We start from the raw sequence: 13,615 nt of genomic DNA on the forward strand, positions 1-13,615 counted from the left end.
AGAAAATTTACCACATTGTTCTTAGTTCTTGGAGGAGCTGTGGCCCCCTGTCCCCATGGAATTACATACAAGCCCTGGCTCACAATGATACATAAACTTAGTATAGTGAGATCTCCCAAAGATATTGCAGGAAATTGCATATCTGTCTCAGCCGAATTTTGCAACACGATTATAGCAAACCTACAGCCATCTAATACCTTCCCTGGTGTTGTTGCTGCAAACCACAGCCACTTGGCTATCCATGGTGAGAACAGAGATAGAACTCAGATTCTCCTGCTCCAAAAACGCAGACACATAAAGCCTAAGATTTTCTGTTATTGTATAGGGCCTGTGTCACTCAGTTGAGCAGTTCAGGCTCCACCCAGGAAATGGCAATATCATAGATAGACATTAGTAGAGACAGTCAAAATATTTACTGAAAAATTTGAAAGAATTTTTTTTCTATTATATTTGGGAGTTTTTCAAGGAATGTTTTTAATATTTTTTTTTTATTTTCCATTTTTTCATTTTTTTCGAAAGTAGGAAAAATGTCAAAAAACTCTTTCTCACACTTCCCTCCCCTTTGAAAAAAGGGGATTTTTAAAAAAAAGTCAGATCAGTGGGCATTTTCCCACCTTCTCTCACTTTTTTGCTTTTTGTCCCCTTTTTTTCAATGAAAAGTGTTGGGGTTTTTTTTAAAGAAAAAGAACAAGAAGTGGTCTGTTCCCCACTGAAATGAAACAACTATTTTGAAAAATATTTTTGTTGAAATGTTTCAGAAAAAAATTCTCTTTGGTCAAAAAAGGCATTTTCTATTGAAAAGAAGTTTTAACAGCACATTTGCAACCAGCTGTAATACTACCGAACGCTCATCACTCTTTTATAAACTCTTTATATGTGTGGCCATGCTGAAAGAGAATTAATCTTATAGGAAATTTTGAGAGTAATCACTTACAAAAGTTTGTACAAACAATTCATTCACAGTGTGAGCTATATAGATGGGTTTACTGTTCCAAATAAGAAAGTGGAACTTCTCTTAGGAAGTGGCAGAGAAAATCTGGAGTTACAGATTGGGTATTATGGGTACTCAACAGGCTGAATAATAAAATAGGAACGCTAACATCTGAGTTTGATGGTCTCAGTCCGGTTCTCAAGTGTTTATTTCACAAAACCCACTGTTTGGCATAAATTAGTACACTTCGTGACCTCAAAGGTACATGGTTGTGATGTTCATTGATCACACTGCGCATATTATTTAATCTTCTCCAGTTGTTTTCCACATTTCTAGAGTTTCAGCTCTGGCGGGGTTTTTAACTGCGTCTATTCAGGTTATTTTCTTAATTTGTTTTACTCCTGGTAACATGTGGTGTTCAGTTCAGCAATCACACAGTGCTTAAGGTGCTTGCAAGAGATCTGCTTTATTTGATGTCTGCTTCCAATAGACTGTGCATAAAAACAAGAGCTTTATCTCAGCCTTTAAAGGTACAGTTCCCAAAACCACAATGTTTAGCAAAATATGGCAGTGACAGTGATCAGCAGGCATAACAGCTGCAGTGGCATTAACATCATGGGCACAGAGGGTTTTGTGTTTTTCTTTTTAAGAGTTGTACAATATAAATAGAAAGTGTTACCCTATGTTGGAATTCAGCTCTGATTGAGAGTGATGGAGTAATATCTTATGTTTGCTCATGCATGTCCACCTTCATAGATACTTGCTTTATGGAGTTTCCACTGAAAAGCTACTAGTAGCTGGCTCTAGCCTGAAGAGATGCAAAGATTGCTACATGAAATCATACTGTAATACACTGGAGCTGCAGGACAGAATTCTCAGCTCCAACTTGCTTCACAAGGACCAGTACACTCACTTAGTCAGTTTGCTACACCAGCTATTGCTGGGTGTGTGTTAGGAAGAAGTGGATGTGTAGGAGTCTTTTGGGATATAACTTCAAACAGAAGGCATTATCTGGTAAATTATCAGTGTTTGGGCAGAACTAGTGGCCCAACTGCTACTTCAAAATAAAATACATAATAAAAATGGCTATATTCAACAGAAAACTGAAATAAAGTACGCTGTTTTGAAATTGGACATTCCTTCAAGCCATTCGTGTGATTTCCCATTAAGTAGTATTCTTTAGGATTAGCTGCTGAGATTCTCTAAAATACACCTAAGCATATGACCTTATTTAAAGTTATAAAAAAGCTTATTTTGGTTGCAGATAAAGACAACCGTTGCTCGGTGGCTGGGAGGAAGGGAGCGAATGAATTGCTGTCCTTTGCAAGAACTGTTTTTTTTAAATCAAAAAATCATGAAATACTTTACACAGACTCTACCACCTGATCATACAGTCAGTGACATGTGCCTAACTCTCCTTGAAGTGGATTGAGATTGTACATATGCAGCTGATAAGGATAACCGGATCACACAGAACTCTGAAAAGTTCTAAAGTTTTCACAACACTCATTGTTGCTGACTGTCTCAAACCGCCGAGGACAGTTCCTTCCTTAGAAGCCAGTATTTTGAGGCTACCCAATGTAACCGGCAGATGTGCATTTAAACCACAGTTACATGAGGTTGTTGGGGTTCAATTTGACTGCTACCAAATGTATAATACTAAGTATAGCCAAAGAGAATGCCTCATCTAAGCTGCCACATGTTTCAGGTATGTTCCTGTAGAATTAATTGCTTGTGCTGCTGAATCTACTACACCAAGCCCCCATGCTGTTCTAACCGCACATGGGATACACATAATAGAGCAGCTGCTTTGCTGTCAGTTATACCAGGTGTCGTATGTGTCAGAAGAATGCATCTGCTGCACTGCCAGAAGTACTAAGTAGATTCCAGCATTCCAACTTCAGGTAAGGGAATGCATCAGTAAGGTAAAGGAACAACAGCAAAGGGAGTAATTTGTCAAGTCACTGTTCAGTAAATCAGGTGCATGCTCCCTAGATGTTTCCAGTACATTCATAGCACAACAGGGGTGTTATCACTGCCAGTAATGGCTAAATTATTTGTTTTTAATTAAACATTCTCTTTTAAATATAGGCTGTAAGAAATCTGTCCTTTTAGGCCTATAGTAAACTGTTTTATTTAACTTTTGTTCCTGTGATACGGTTTCCACCCAACACAAGGCCTGACCAGGCATAATAGGCCAATTAATCGTATATACTGCACCTGGAAGAGAGCCAGGGACTGAAAAGGGACTAAGGAAGTCCAGCTGGGGGAGGCTTTTAAAGAGAGGAAGTTGGTGGTAGGAGGAGAGCTGCATGGAGGAGCTCTGGAGTACTCCCTAGAGAGGAAGGGAGTTGGCTAGGTAGAAAGAGGACCTCTGTGGGGAGAGTAGGCCCTGGGCTCCTGCCTTGGACTATAGACTCTAGCAAGATGCTGACAGGGGTGAAGTAACTGCAGGGAGTGGAGGAAGCTCCAGTGGCAAACCCAGAGGTAGGCCAAGAGATAGAGAAGTGTGGTAGGACAGAGCCCAAGAAAACAGCAACAGCGTCAGAGCTTGAGCAGACTGGTTGCTGGGCCCAGGTTTCCTGGGCTGGAACCTGGAGTAATGGGTGTGCCTGGGTTCCCCTACCAGCCAGTTGGAAAGTGGCACTGGCTTGGAGGTAGTTGGTTCCCTATTATGTCCCTCTCTTAGTCAAGTGCTGAGACTGAAGCAATCAACTATTACCTGACCAGATGGGCAACACTTCAAAAGACAAAAGGAAATAAGGCTGGAGAGAGGGGTGGAGGCTGGCAGGATTAAAAGGGTGGTCCCAAGCCGGTTTCTGGGACTATATGCTTTCAGCTCTCCTTTTATTCATTCTGAAATCTGATGCCTTGTTGGTTTACTTTGATGAAAGTTATCTGGAAGGCAGAGAGACCCTGCAATGCCTAAAAATAAACCTGCAGCCACTAAACATTCAAGATTTTGTTGTAAAACTCCCACTAGCTAGCAAGATGGGCCTCTTTGGTTTTGGACGGTGGTACAAAACTTGATAGTATTGTAGTTAACAGCAATTGCTACAAATGTGATTCAGGATTAAATAGTTGCCATGGATGAAAAGAAGGCTAAGGGAGAAGAAAAGCCAATTCATTACAAAGACATAATAATGAACATGTCATTCTTATCCTAAACTTTGTAATGTACCGTGGAACTTGGTGACTCTGAAAAGAGGCTCCATTTAAGGATCATCGAATGGTGATTCTCAAGGCATGGAGCCAGACATTGATATACCTTTTTCATAAAGGACTGTGAAGATGACAATGAGGAAATGGTGGATAATATTTAAAGACCCCACATATCAAACCACGATGAATGCAAAAGCACTAGGAATTCTAACTGGGCAACACTTTATACAATGTTTATGAAATCTAAAACTTTTCAAAGAGGGGGAAATACTTCTTTTAAAGTGGCACATAAATGTTGTATATAGTTCTCCTTATTCACACATCTTATTTTAGCTGGATTATGATTCTGTTCTCTATGAACTACAAGGCCTTTGTAACTATTAAGAAAAGAGTGTTAAATGTGGGCCTAAAGTACTCCTTGTTCCTTGGAGCATGAATCCTTTGAACTTTTATGTCAAAAGTTATATTTTTTTAATCTTTAACCAAATAGCCAATATGTCTTTACCCCAGGATCAAAATATATCCGTGTATTCATTGCGTTTTCATTTTGTTTTAAACTCTGTTTTCTTCCTTGTCTTGCATATGATGTACATTTTCTGTTTTTTATTATATATACAGGATGAATAGATTAAACAGGCAGATATTTTAAAAAGTACTCAATGGTTGATTCTGCTAGCCAGATGATTCATTATAAAAGGCTACACCTTTGCTTGTCATTATAGTATTTCTCAATATTAAGGTGATGGAAAAGCAGAAGAAAAGTCTACGGTGATGTCTAACAAAGAAGGGCAAATCCTGAAATCAATCAGGTTTCATGGGTGTAACTGTCGGCCTGATCCTGAGTTTTACCATTGATTTCAGCGTGCACAGGATCAATGTGCAGAGAGCAGAGTATTTCCCAGAATCCTTTTCCTTTTCTAACGTAAACTTTTCTTTGTTTGAAAAATTCCGCCTCCCCCTGCCCCCCACACTGCCTGATTCTGCATAACAGAGTCTGAGTTAATCAGAACTGAGATTATCTGTTATTAGTCCTGGTGAGACTAGAAGTAAAGTTCTTACAGTTTGAGATGTATTTGTTTTACCAAAAATGATCCTATATATTATATTTTTCTTATTATTTCAACTAATTTAAAGATATTTGCTAGCCTGATAACCACTGTTCAGATGCTGTTGGGCCCTGAGGGGATAAATTAATTATTCTAGCTACTCTACTGTTTTCAAAGCACTTAGCAATATATACAAAGAGCCTTATTCAAAGTCAATGGAAAGATTTTCATTGACTTTAAGGGGTTTTTGATCAGGCCGCAAATGCACAGAAAATACATTTTTGAATACATTAATGAATGTTCAGGAAAATATAGGAAGCTCAGCTAAACAAAAAACTGACACTGAAAAGCAATTCACATAAATATTTGCAGCTGTCTCTCAGATACAATTCTCCTGCTTGCTTCTTTTTTTGGAAGGTTCTTACTGCAGCAATTTGTGCAGTCTCAAATGCTAGCATGCTACGCTGTCTGCTGTGAAACAAGCTGGGATTTAGACTTCAGACATTAGGATGGGACAACTGTAAAATCAATTTTAAAAAAGAAACATAACCCTATGAACAATAGTGAAAGCATCAGCAGTTGGGAATGTTAAAGTTTGAGCATATTGGTTTGAGAAGGAAAAGTTAAACAGATTTGAACTCTAATCCCTGGGAAAATGCAAAGAGAAGTCTTGTCCCACAGATATAAGGGGAAGGAGAAGGTTAGTGGGAGATAACAGTGGGGGGTGTTGCTGCATGCTCCGTTTCTTTGCTGAATGTTAGATCAAACTCTGTAGCTTACCTTTATATATACACACACAAAATATCAAACCCAGTTTTCCCTTGGTTGTGCTATGTGATCAATATCATTCCGATGGCAGGATTCTCCTCCACTTTGTGAAGCAGCTCCAAGCCCTGGAGTGGATTATTTTTAGGCTGATGATGGGAAGATCAGCTGCTGCCTCCTATCGAGTTTCCAAAGTGAACAAACTTTTCTTGTCTTTCTCACACACTCAAGAGGGCAGGAAACTGGGAAGAGACAAGCAAGCAAAAGGCACCAATTTTTAGACCCCTGAAGCTCCAATCCCAGGGCCCCCAGGATTCCTCCAGATTGCATTTATTTTCATTTTCCTTGGCTGAAGTGCTAAAATACAAAGGGGTTGCATCATACGGCACAGATGATCATCAGGTGATTATTCTAAAATAATTAATATGCCCCAAGATGGTCAAAATTCAAAAGGGCATGCATAATGCAGCTTTGGAAAACAGTATTAATACACTTCAATTTAATATTTTCTTAATAAAGAGCATAGCTCTGCATTTGAGACTGCAATTTTGCACATCATGAGGATATGGGAAAAACTGGATCTACTTGCATCCTACCAAATTTTGGTTTAGAGCTCCCAAATTCTATTGCTAAAATACAGAATAAATCCAGGTTTCAGAGTAACAGCTGTGTTAGTCTGTATTCGCAAAAAGAAAAGGAGTACTTGTGGCACCTTAGAGACTAACCAATTTATTTGAGCATAAGCTTTCGTGAGCTCACGAAAGCTTATGCTCAAATAAATTGATTAGTCGATGAAGTGAGCTGTAGCTCACGAAAGCTTATGCTCAAATAAATTGGTTAGTTTCTAAGGTGCCACAAGTACTCCTTCACTCTGGAAAGAGATAGTCAAAACCTCAGATCCATAGAAGAATACCATGCTTAGTTTCCCTCCATCTACTTATGAACATCAAACCTTCAGCTACATTGAGTTACTATGACAATTTTCCACCAAGCATTTCCTTGGCATTTCTCTTTTTTCTTTTTTTAAAGTTAGAGAAAGTTTTACAAGAAAAATTGTAACATGGGCTTCTGAATTTACATATATCTCCTTTAACAGGATCAAAATAAAACCTCAAAATGTTCTCGTTAGTGTTTAAAATAGTATTGTGATCATGACATTTCCTGGGAGGGCAGATTCTGAGCTAATTTGATATGGAGACATACATATGTTAATGCACAACAAAAAATTGCTTACATCTTTCATTTCCTATATCACACTCTGTTTAAATTGGAGTCTTTCAGATCTGTTCTTATTGCCCTATCCATTTATTTGCCATTTTGAGATTATGAGAGGGGATATACAATGGGTGGAGAAACTATGTGGTAGCCTCTCTAAAGTAATATTTTTAATAGACCCTTTAAAATGCTTCGGCCAACACCCTCCAGACACTTCAAAAGGTGAAGTATAGTGCTGGTTTGGAATTTTTCGATTAAACATTCTTTTTTCCATTGGAAAAAGCCAACTTGTTGAAACCAAACTTTTTTTTTTTTTTTTTACTGGAAAGGGTCAATTTTACCAAACTTTTCAACTTGAATAAACTTTGAAAAAAGTTCCAAAATTGTCAAAATATTTTGTTTTGGCCTTTTTTTAAATTAAAAATTTTGGTTTTCTAATTTGAAACAACTTTTTGTTTTGAAAGTTAAGCTAATTATTAGGGGAGAGGGTTAATGGTCAGAACTGAAAAGAAACGTTTCAAATGTATTGAAACAAAATATTGACCCACATTTTGTTCCTGATTTTTTTTTTCAGTTTGTGAAAATTTCCAGGATTTTGACTTTTCTTCCCAATTTGGGATGGGGAAATATTTTGATATTTTGAGGGATGGGAAAGCCATTTTCTGCCCAGCTCCAGTAAAGTGTTCTGTTCTCAATCATTGCCAAAGTCGGTGCTGCTTGTTTTAGACTCAGGAATGGGGGACTGGTTTCAAAGCCGTGCAGGCATTGTCATTTTATTATCATAAACAGCAATCTAAAGAAAAAATCTCTGAAGATCAGTTCAAGACTCTCCACCCCCCCATTGCCTGAATTTGTCAGAATAATAATCCCCTTATCAGAACACTCGCTCTCCCACACGGAGACACACATCATTCATGTAGTGAAAATGATTTGAGGTTTTTTCCTTATTTGTGGAGCATTTTAAAACATGCTCTGTTTTAAATACTATCCCTCACGTGGAATTTAGGATGGGGGAGGGAGTTGGAATCAGGAAACAGTAGCATCAAGCTGCCTAAATCCAGGGGTTGTTTTTAGGGGCAGGCGTGGTACAATTGCCTTATATAATACTGTTCTGAAAAAGAAGGAAAAAAAGCTGCCATTTTCCCATCTCATGTGGGCGGGTTCCCTGTCTCCCCTCACCCCAGCCAATCTGATTCCCCATCCACCTTCTCCTCTCTCCCCACTAGCAGAAGGGACTTACCCGGAGGTAAGGCAGGAGTGTTGGCCGGCGTCTGGCTCCTGGGCATTAATCTTTGGGATGCCAGGTATTTATTGCGGCAGTCTGCTAGTGACTCGGTAATGATCAGCCCAGGGGAAGAGACAGACCCAGCAAAGCGAGCGGGCTGCGGCTGCCTGCAGGGCGAGGGAGAAGGAGGCGGATGAGAAGCACACAGACCCTTTATTTTCATTTTTAATGAGCGGTATTACAGCCCGCTTGCGCCCCGGCCCCATTCACCAGCCAGCTGCCCTGGCGGAGGGGCGGCCTGGGGGCACTCCGCAATGCAGCTCCCTCAGTGGAGCCCACAGAGCAGGGGGAGCCCGGCCACCACGCCCTCGCTTTGGCATGCCCCAAAGGGAGCGTGGTCTGGCAGGATCCCCCCCAGCAGTGAATTAGCGCCAGCTCCTACTAATATTATACCCAGTTGTAAACTCCCTGGTTAGAGCCAATGGGCCAAAGTCAGAGGTGGAGAAGCCACTGGAGCAGCTTGTCTTCATTTCCCGCGTACATCCCCTCTAGCCACGTGTGGGGGAGTGAATCGGTGCTGATGTGAATTATACACGGAGCTCCCACCCATGTAACTCGCCCACTGCACCGACTTAATAACGCCACCTCCGTGAGAAGTGTGGCGCTTAGGTCAATGTAGTTAGGTCGATGCAGTGTCAGTGTAAACATGGCATGGCTTACATCGACAGCTGCTGCCTTGCAGAAGCCATGCCAGAATGCCCCACACTGACAGTTAAATTGGTGCAAACGCTCCTAGTGCGGACACACATCACCGACACAAGGAGCATAGTGCGGACATGCAAAAGCAATATAATTACTGTGGTGGCTGTACGTCAACGTAATTTCGGTCCACTTAATTTTGTAGTGTAGGCTTGCCCTGTGTCTACACTACGGGGCAGAGCCATAGTGTAGCCAGCCTAAATGGAAGGAGTTTACTCACTGCTGTAGGAACACCACCTCCCCAAATGACACTAGCTAGGCTGACAGAAGCATTCTTCCATCGACATAGCTCTGTCTGTGCTGGGAGTTAGTTCAGCAGAGCTACCCGGGTGTGGACTTTTGATACTCCTGAGCAACACAGTGGCCCACCCACTTAACATCCAGGCCCTCCCACCCCCCAGCCCCAGCTCTGCTCTGGCCCCAGAGCTTGCCCCGCTCCGCCCACCTGCCCAGCGCTCCTGCCATGGAGGGAGCAGGGCCCCTGGCCCCCCCACTTTTGGCAAGGCTCCATCACCCCTTGCTCCATCCCCATGTGGTTGCTGCTTCCCGAGCCAGCCCCGGAGCCGGGTCCCCCCACCCAGGCGGCTCTTACTGGCTGCGCAAGCTGTCTTACCTGCCCAAGGGGGCTGGTAGCTGAGGAGCAGTCACAGCCCCGGGCACCAGCAGCAGGGGGAGGAGATGGGGAAGTGCCATAGCCGCCCACTCCATGGCACCAGCCAGACTAGCAGCCAGACTGCACTACTCAGCTCCAGCTTCCCACCTCTGACCTGGCCAGGGGGTGGAGTCTCGGGTGGGGGGGAAAGAGGAGGAGGTGGAGGGGGTGGAGCTGCCCCTGGAACTGTCCCCGGAACTGCCCCCCTCTGGTTAAAGCACTGCAGTGCCCACCCAACTGTGCCCATGGACTTGGGATTTCTGTGTCAGGACTCACAAATCCCCTGAAACCAGCTCGTGGCCCCATGGCAGGTCCTGGAGCTCCGGTTGAAAACTGCTGTTTTAAGTATCTGTTGGAACTGATCTGCGGGGGGGGGGGGGGGGGGGGGGGGGGTGGCGGGGGGGGGGGGGGGAAGAAGAGAGGGGGAGAGAGAGAGAGAGAGAGATTTAGAGACAAAATCCAATTTCAAATATTTCCCGTAGCTTTTTTTTTTTTTAATTTCTTGTTTCTATGGAGAAAATATTGCGGGAAATATGCTATATACAACAAAGGGCACATAGCAATCTAAATAGAGAGGAACTGAATACGGAGAGAATCATGAGAAAATCCCAATTCTCAAAAATCACCAAAAGGAAGTGGCAATGACTAAGAAATAAGACCTTATTTATGTTGGGGATTTGTCCCAATTCCAGCCAGGAATGGACAGCTAATGTATAGCTGCACCAATGACGCACCTAATGTAACCAGTAAAGTTACTATTTGCATTGTTAAATCTTACCCCTGCTTGAAGATGGGTGCAAAAACTGTGACTTAGAGCAGTTTACCCTGTCTACACTAGTAGTTTGCATTGGTGCAGCAACACTGGTGGATTTCTACTGATGACTAAAATCAGGGCAAATCTGGGCCAAGGCCTAGTGTCCCTGAAAACCCTTCCCTTCCTCTTCATTCCTCACTATAGTTTACAAATCCTAAAACCAATAGAAATGGTTCTATTAATATGAAGATAAAATTATTCCAATAAAACAGTTTTTAAAAATTCTCCTGCAATATTTACAAATGAAACATTACAGTATCATGCTAATGAGTACCTGAAAGTAAAATTTACTAGAAAGTGACTGTAAACAAAAGTGAAATTGAGTAATCTGTTTTCAGTATCCAAGATCACAGAAATACAAAAAATAAACAAACTGCATAAATACTGAAAAATAAATTAGACATTTAAAATTCTTTTAAAATTGAAGGTGCTAGGCAAGGACATATATTTGATTTTTAACATGAGAGGAGTTCCTTTAATATTGCAAATTTTTCCAGTTATAAATGTTAAGAACAGTTAAAGGTTTTTAAATCACTCATGTATTCTCTAAGCATTAGAATATTCATCCACAATAGCATGCATTACCTTTTTTATCCTTTTAAATCTAAACCCCACCAAATGCAATCCACGCAATATCTTTTAAATACATTTATAGCATAGCTGGCATTGCTTTTTTCATTTCTGCTGTATTTATGTCCTGCCTTTTAGACTGTGCTTGGACAGTGTTCGGAGTAGGTCCATGCAACCCCATTCTCCTCTTTTTACACTAGCAAATCAATAACCCCCTCTAGTCTAATTTTACCCTTATCTGGAAAGACAACAGGTAATAACCTTTCAGAGACAGAACTAAGCCCTGATTTTGTTTCCATTGATGTAAATGAATCAAAAAATCACAATGGGGAAAATTTTCAAAATCACCTAAATTACTTAGTAGCTTAAGTCGCATTTTCAGATTTAGGCTCTAGGTCACTTTGGGACTTCTCAGAACTTTACCCTATATCTTTTTGGTTTTTTAAGGCATACAAATAAAATGAACAACATGAGATAATATTACAAGTGCCAGCTGCTGTTACTCTGTAAAGTGACACAGTCTGTATGACTATGACGAAAAATGGAAACAATTTCAAGAATGTAGTTGAGATTACACTTGTTTCCATTAGAACTGGCAGAACACAGCCAAACCCTGCTCCACTGCACTCTACTGTCCTAATGACTGTAACTTTACAACTTGTTTAGAATTTCATATTTTATTACAGAATCAAGTTAAGGAAAGTTGAACCACTAAAACTTAAGGGAATTTCCTTTATTGGAAATGTAGAAATTTGTTGGCATATGTCAGCCCTGAAATTCAACAGTGTAGTGTCCAAAAAGTCGTGCTTTGGTTTGGTATTTCCATGAGTTGTGTCTTATCCTTCAAACAGACAATATTAATGAGGAGACATTAAGAAAATTTATTGATGTCTTATCTTTCTTCATACAAGCCATCTTGTACAATTTTCTTCCTTTTTAACAAAACAAAGTTAACCATATAGGCAAGGAGCCCAGTACTGTCCTATTGAAGTCAATGATCCAGATCATCAGCTGGTGTAAATCAGCATAATTTTGCTGAAGTCTGTTGAGCTATGTTGAATAACACCCAAAAAGGAACAAGTGCAATGGGAGCTTTTCTTGAAGTCATGATGCCTGGGCTACCTGCACTCAGGCTGTGTACCTCCATAATGGTGCTGGTGTTACCCGGGGTTCTTTCAACCCAAAGCTCTTGATAACTTTTACTCTGTGTGAGGTGGTGTCAGGAAATAAATCGGGGGGGGGGACACGGCCATCCAACCGATAGATGGCTGGCACAAACAGGACAACACAAGAGTGCTTTCACTTAAAACTAAACTTTACTTAGTCTCAAGCACTTACACACATTCGCAACAGGTTATTAAAACATCCCCAACCCTCGATAATTACCAAAGCTGAGTGTGGCTCTCGAGTGGCACAGCGGCAGCCCGTCTGCTGCTGGGGACTGCAAGATGTATCCAGAGGGAGAGTCCAGAAGAGTACAACTACCTCAAACTTTCCCCCCTTATTTATACATTAATAATAGAATGACATGTCCCTTAAAGCAAACTTGATAAGCAAGCAGTTCCAATGGTCAAGCAAGAGGCTTCCTTCTGATTGATTAACCAGGTGTGGGTTTTTCCCAGAGTTTGCACACTTGAGACCCTGTTAGACACATTCCTGAGGGCACATCCTGTTCTTCTAAGATGCATGTATCAGCAACTTCAACACAATCCTTATCAGAAAGGACGCGGGGTCAAGCTGCCCTTTCTGTGGCCCCCAAAACCCCCTTCCTTCCTGTCTTCGTCAAGCTGAGGCTGTGACATGGCCAATTTACAGCCTGCTGACTTGGCTGCTTTTAGCAATAAGCCATAGTGGTTTCAGGCACTTTACTGATTTGCTGACATCTCCCCGTACAGTTCCCCTCCTTAAGGGTCACCTTTCATACAAGGGGGCCTTTACATGGTCGATGCCACACCTTTTCTAGATGCACCTGCGTTGAGATCCAACAAAAGCTCAAGGCTCTCAGCCGAGACCAGGCAAATTATCTTCTTGTTGGCATCCCATACTCAGCAAACCAGCATAGCAATTGACAAGCGATTGTTTTAGCCTCATTTCCCATTTGAGGGAGGGGCGACAAGTTCAATATGTTCCTTTCCTGGGGGTAGGAGTGCCAGTGACAGTAACCACTGATTCATCTGTCGAGGGACTTTCAATTGCCAGATTTTGCACCAGGTCCAGAGTGTAATCAGGCTGGTAACAAAAAACATTACTATTTGGCACCCCAAGATTATTATGATGGGGTGTAGGGCCAAATTCAGGATGCCTGTGCCAATGGGGGACCATCCCAATAACACTTCCCACCAGTGGTGTGACAGGTCTTAGCCAATTCGTGCAAATACCCATTTAATTTCATTGGCATTATGATGCATGGTAACCATGACTCTGCGCCCTTCCTCTTTTGCAGTATGTAGCTGGTTCTGTAAATCAGGGTGTACAA

The 13,615-nt window shown here is 41.5% G+C and overlaps 1 protein-coding gene across 3 annotated transcripts in view; it reads right to left on the reverse strand.

Annotated features, from left to right (window-relative positions):
• Positions 1-9,822, reverse strand: part of ABCC9 (ATP binding cassette subfamily C member 9) — a 133,012-nt gene extending 123,190 nt beyond the window's left edge. Inside the window, exons 1-3 of one of the 3 annotated variants that reach the window (XM_043538775.1) lie at positions 9,717-9,822; positions 8,360-8,511; positions 5,920-6,146 (exon numbers count right to left, since the gene is read on the reverse strand). The gene's annotated coding sequence lies outside the window, so the exon portion shown is untranslated. Of the gene's footprint in view, positions 1-5,919; positions 6,147-8,359; positions 8,666-9,716 lie in introns of those variants that run through there. The other 2 variants (XM_043538776.1, XM_043538777.1) reach the window with 2 other exon arrangements.
• Positions 9,823-13,615: the final 3,793 nt, after the last annotated feature.

The sequence above is a fragment of the Chelonia mydas genome, chromosome 1 (assembly GCF_015237465.2).
Source record: "Chelonia mydas isolate rCheMyd1 chromosome 1, rCheMyd1.pri.v2, whole genome shotgun sequence".
NCBI classification, from domain to species: Eukaryota; Metazoa; Chordata; order Testudines; family Cheloniidae; genus Chelonia; species Chelonia mydas.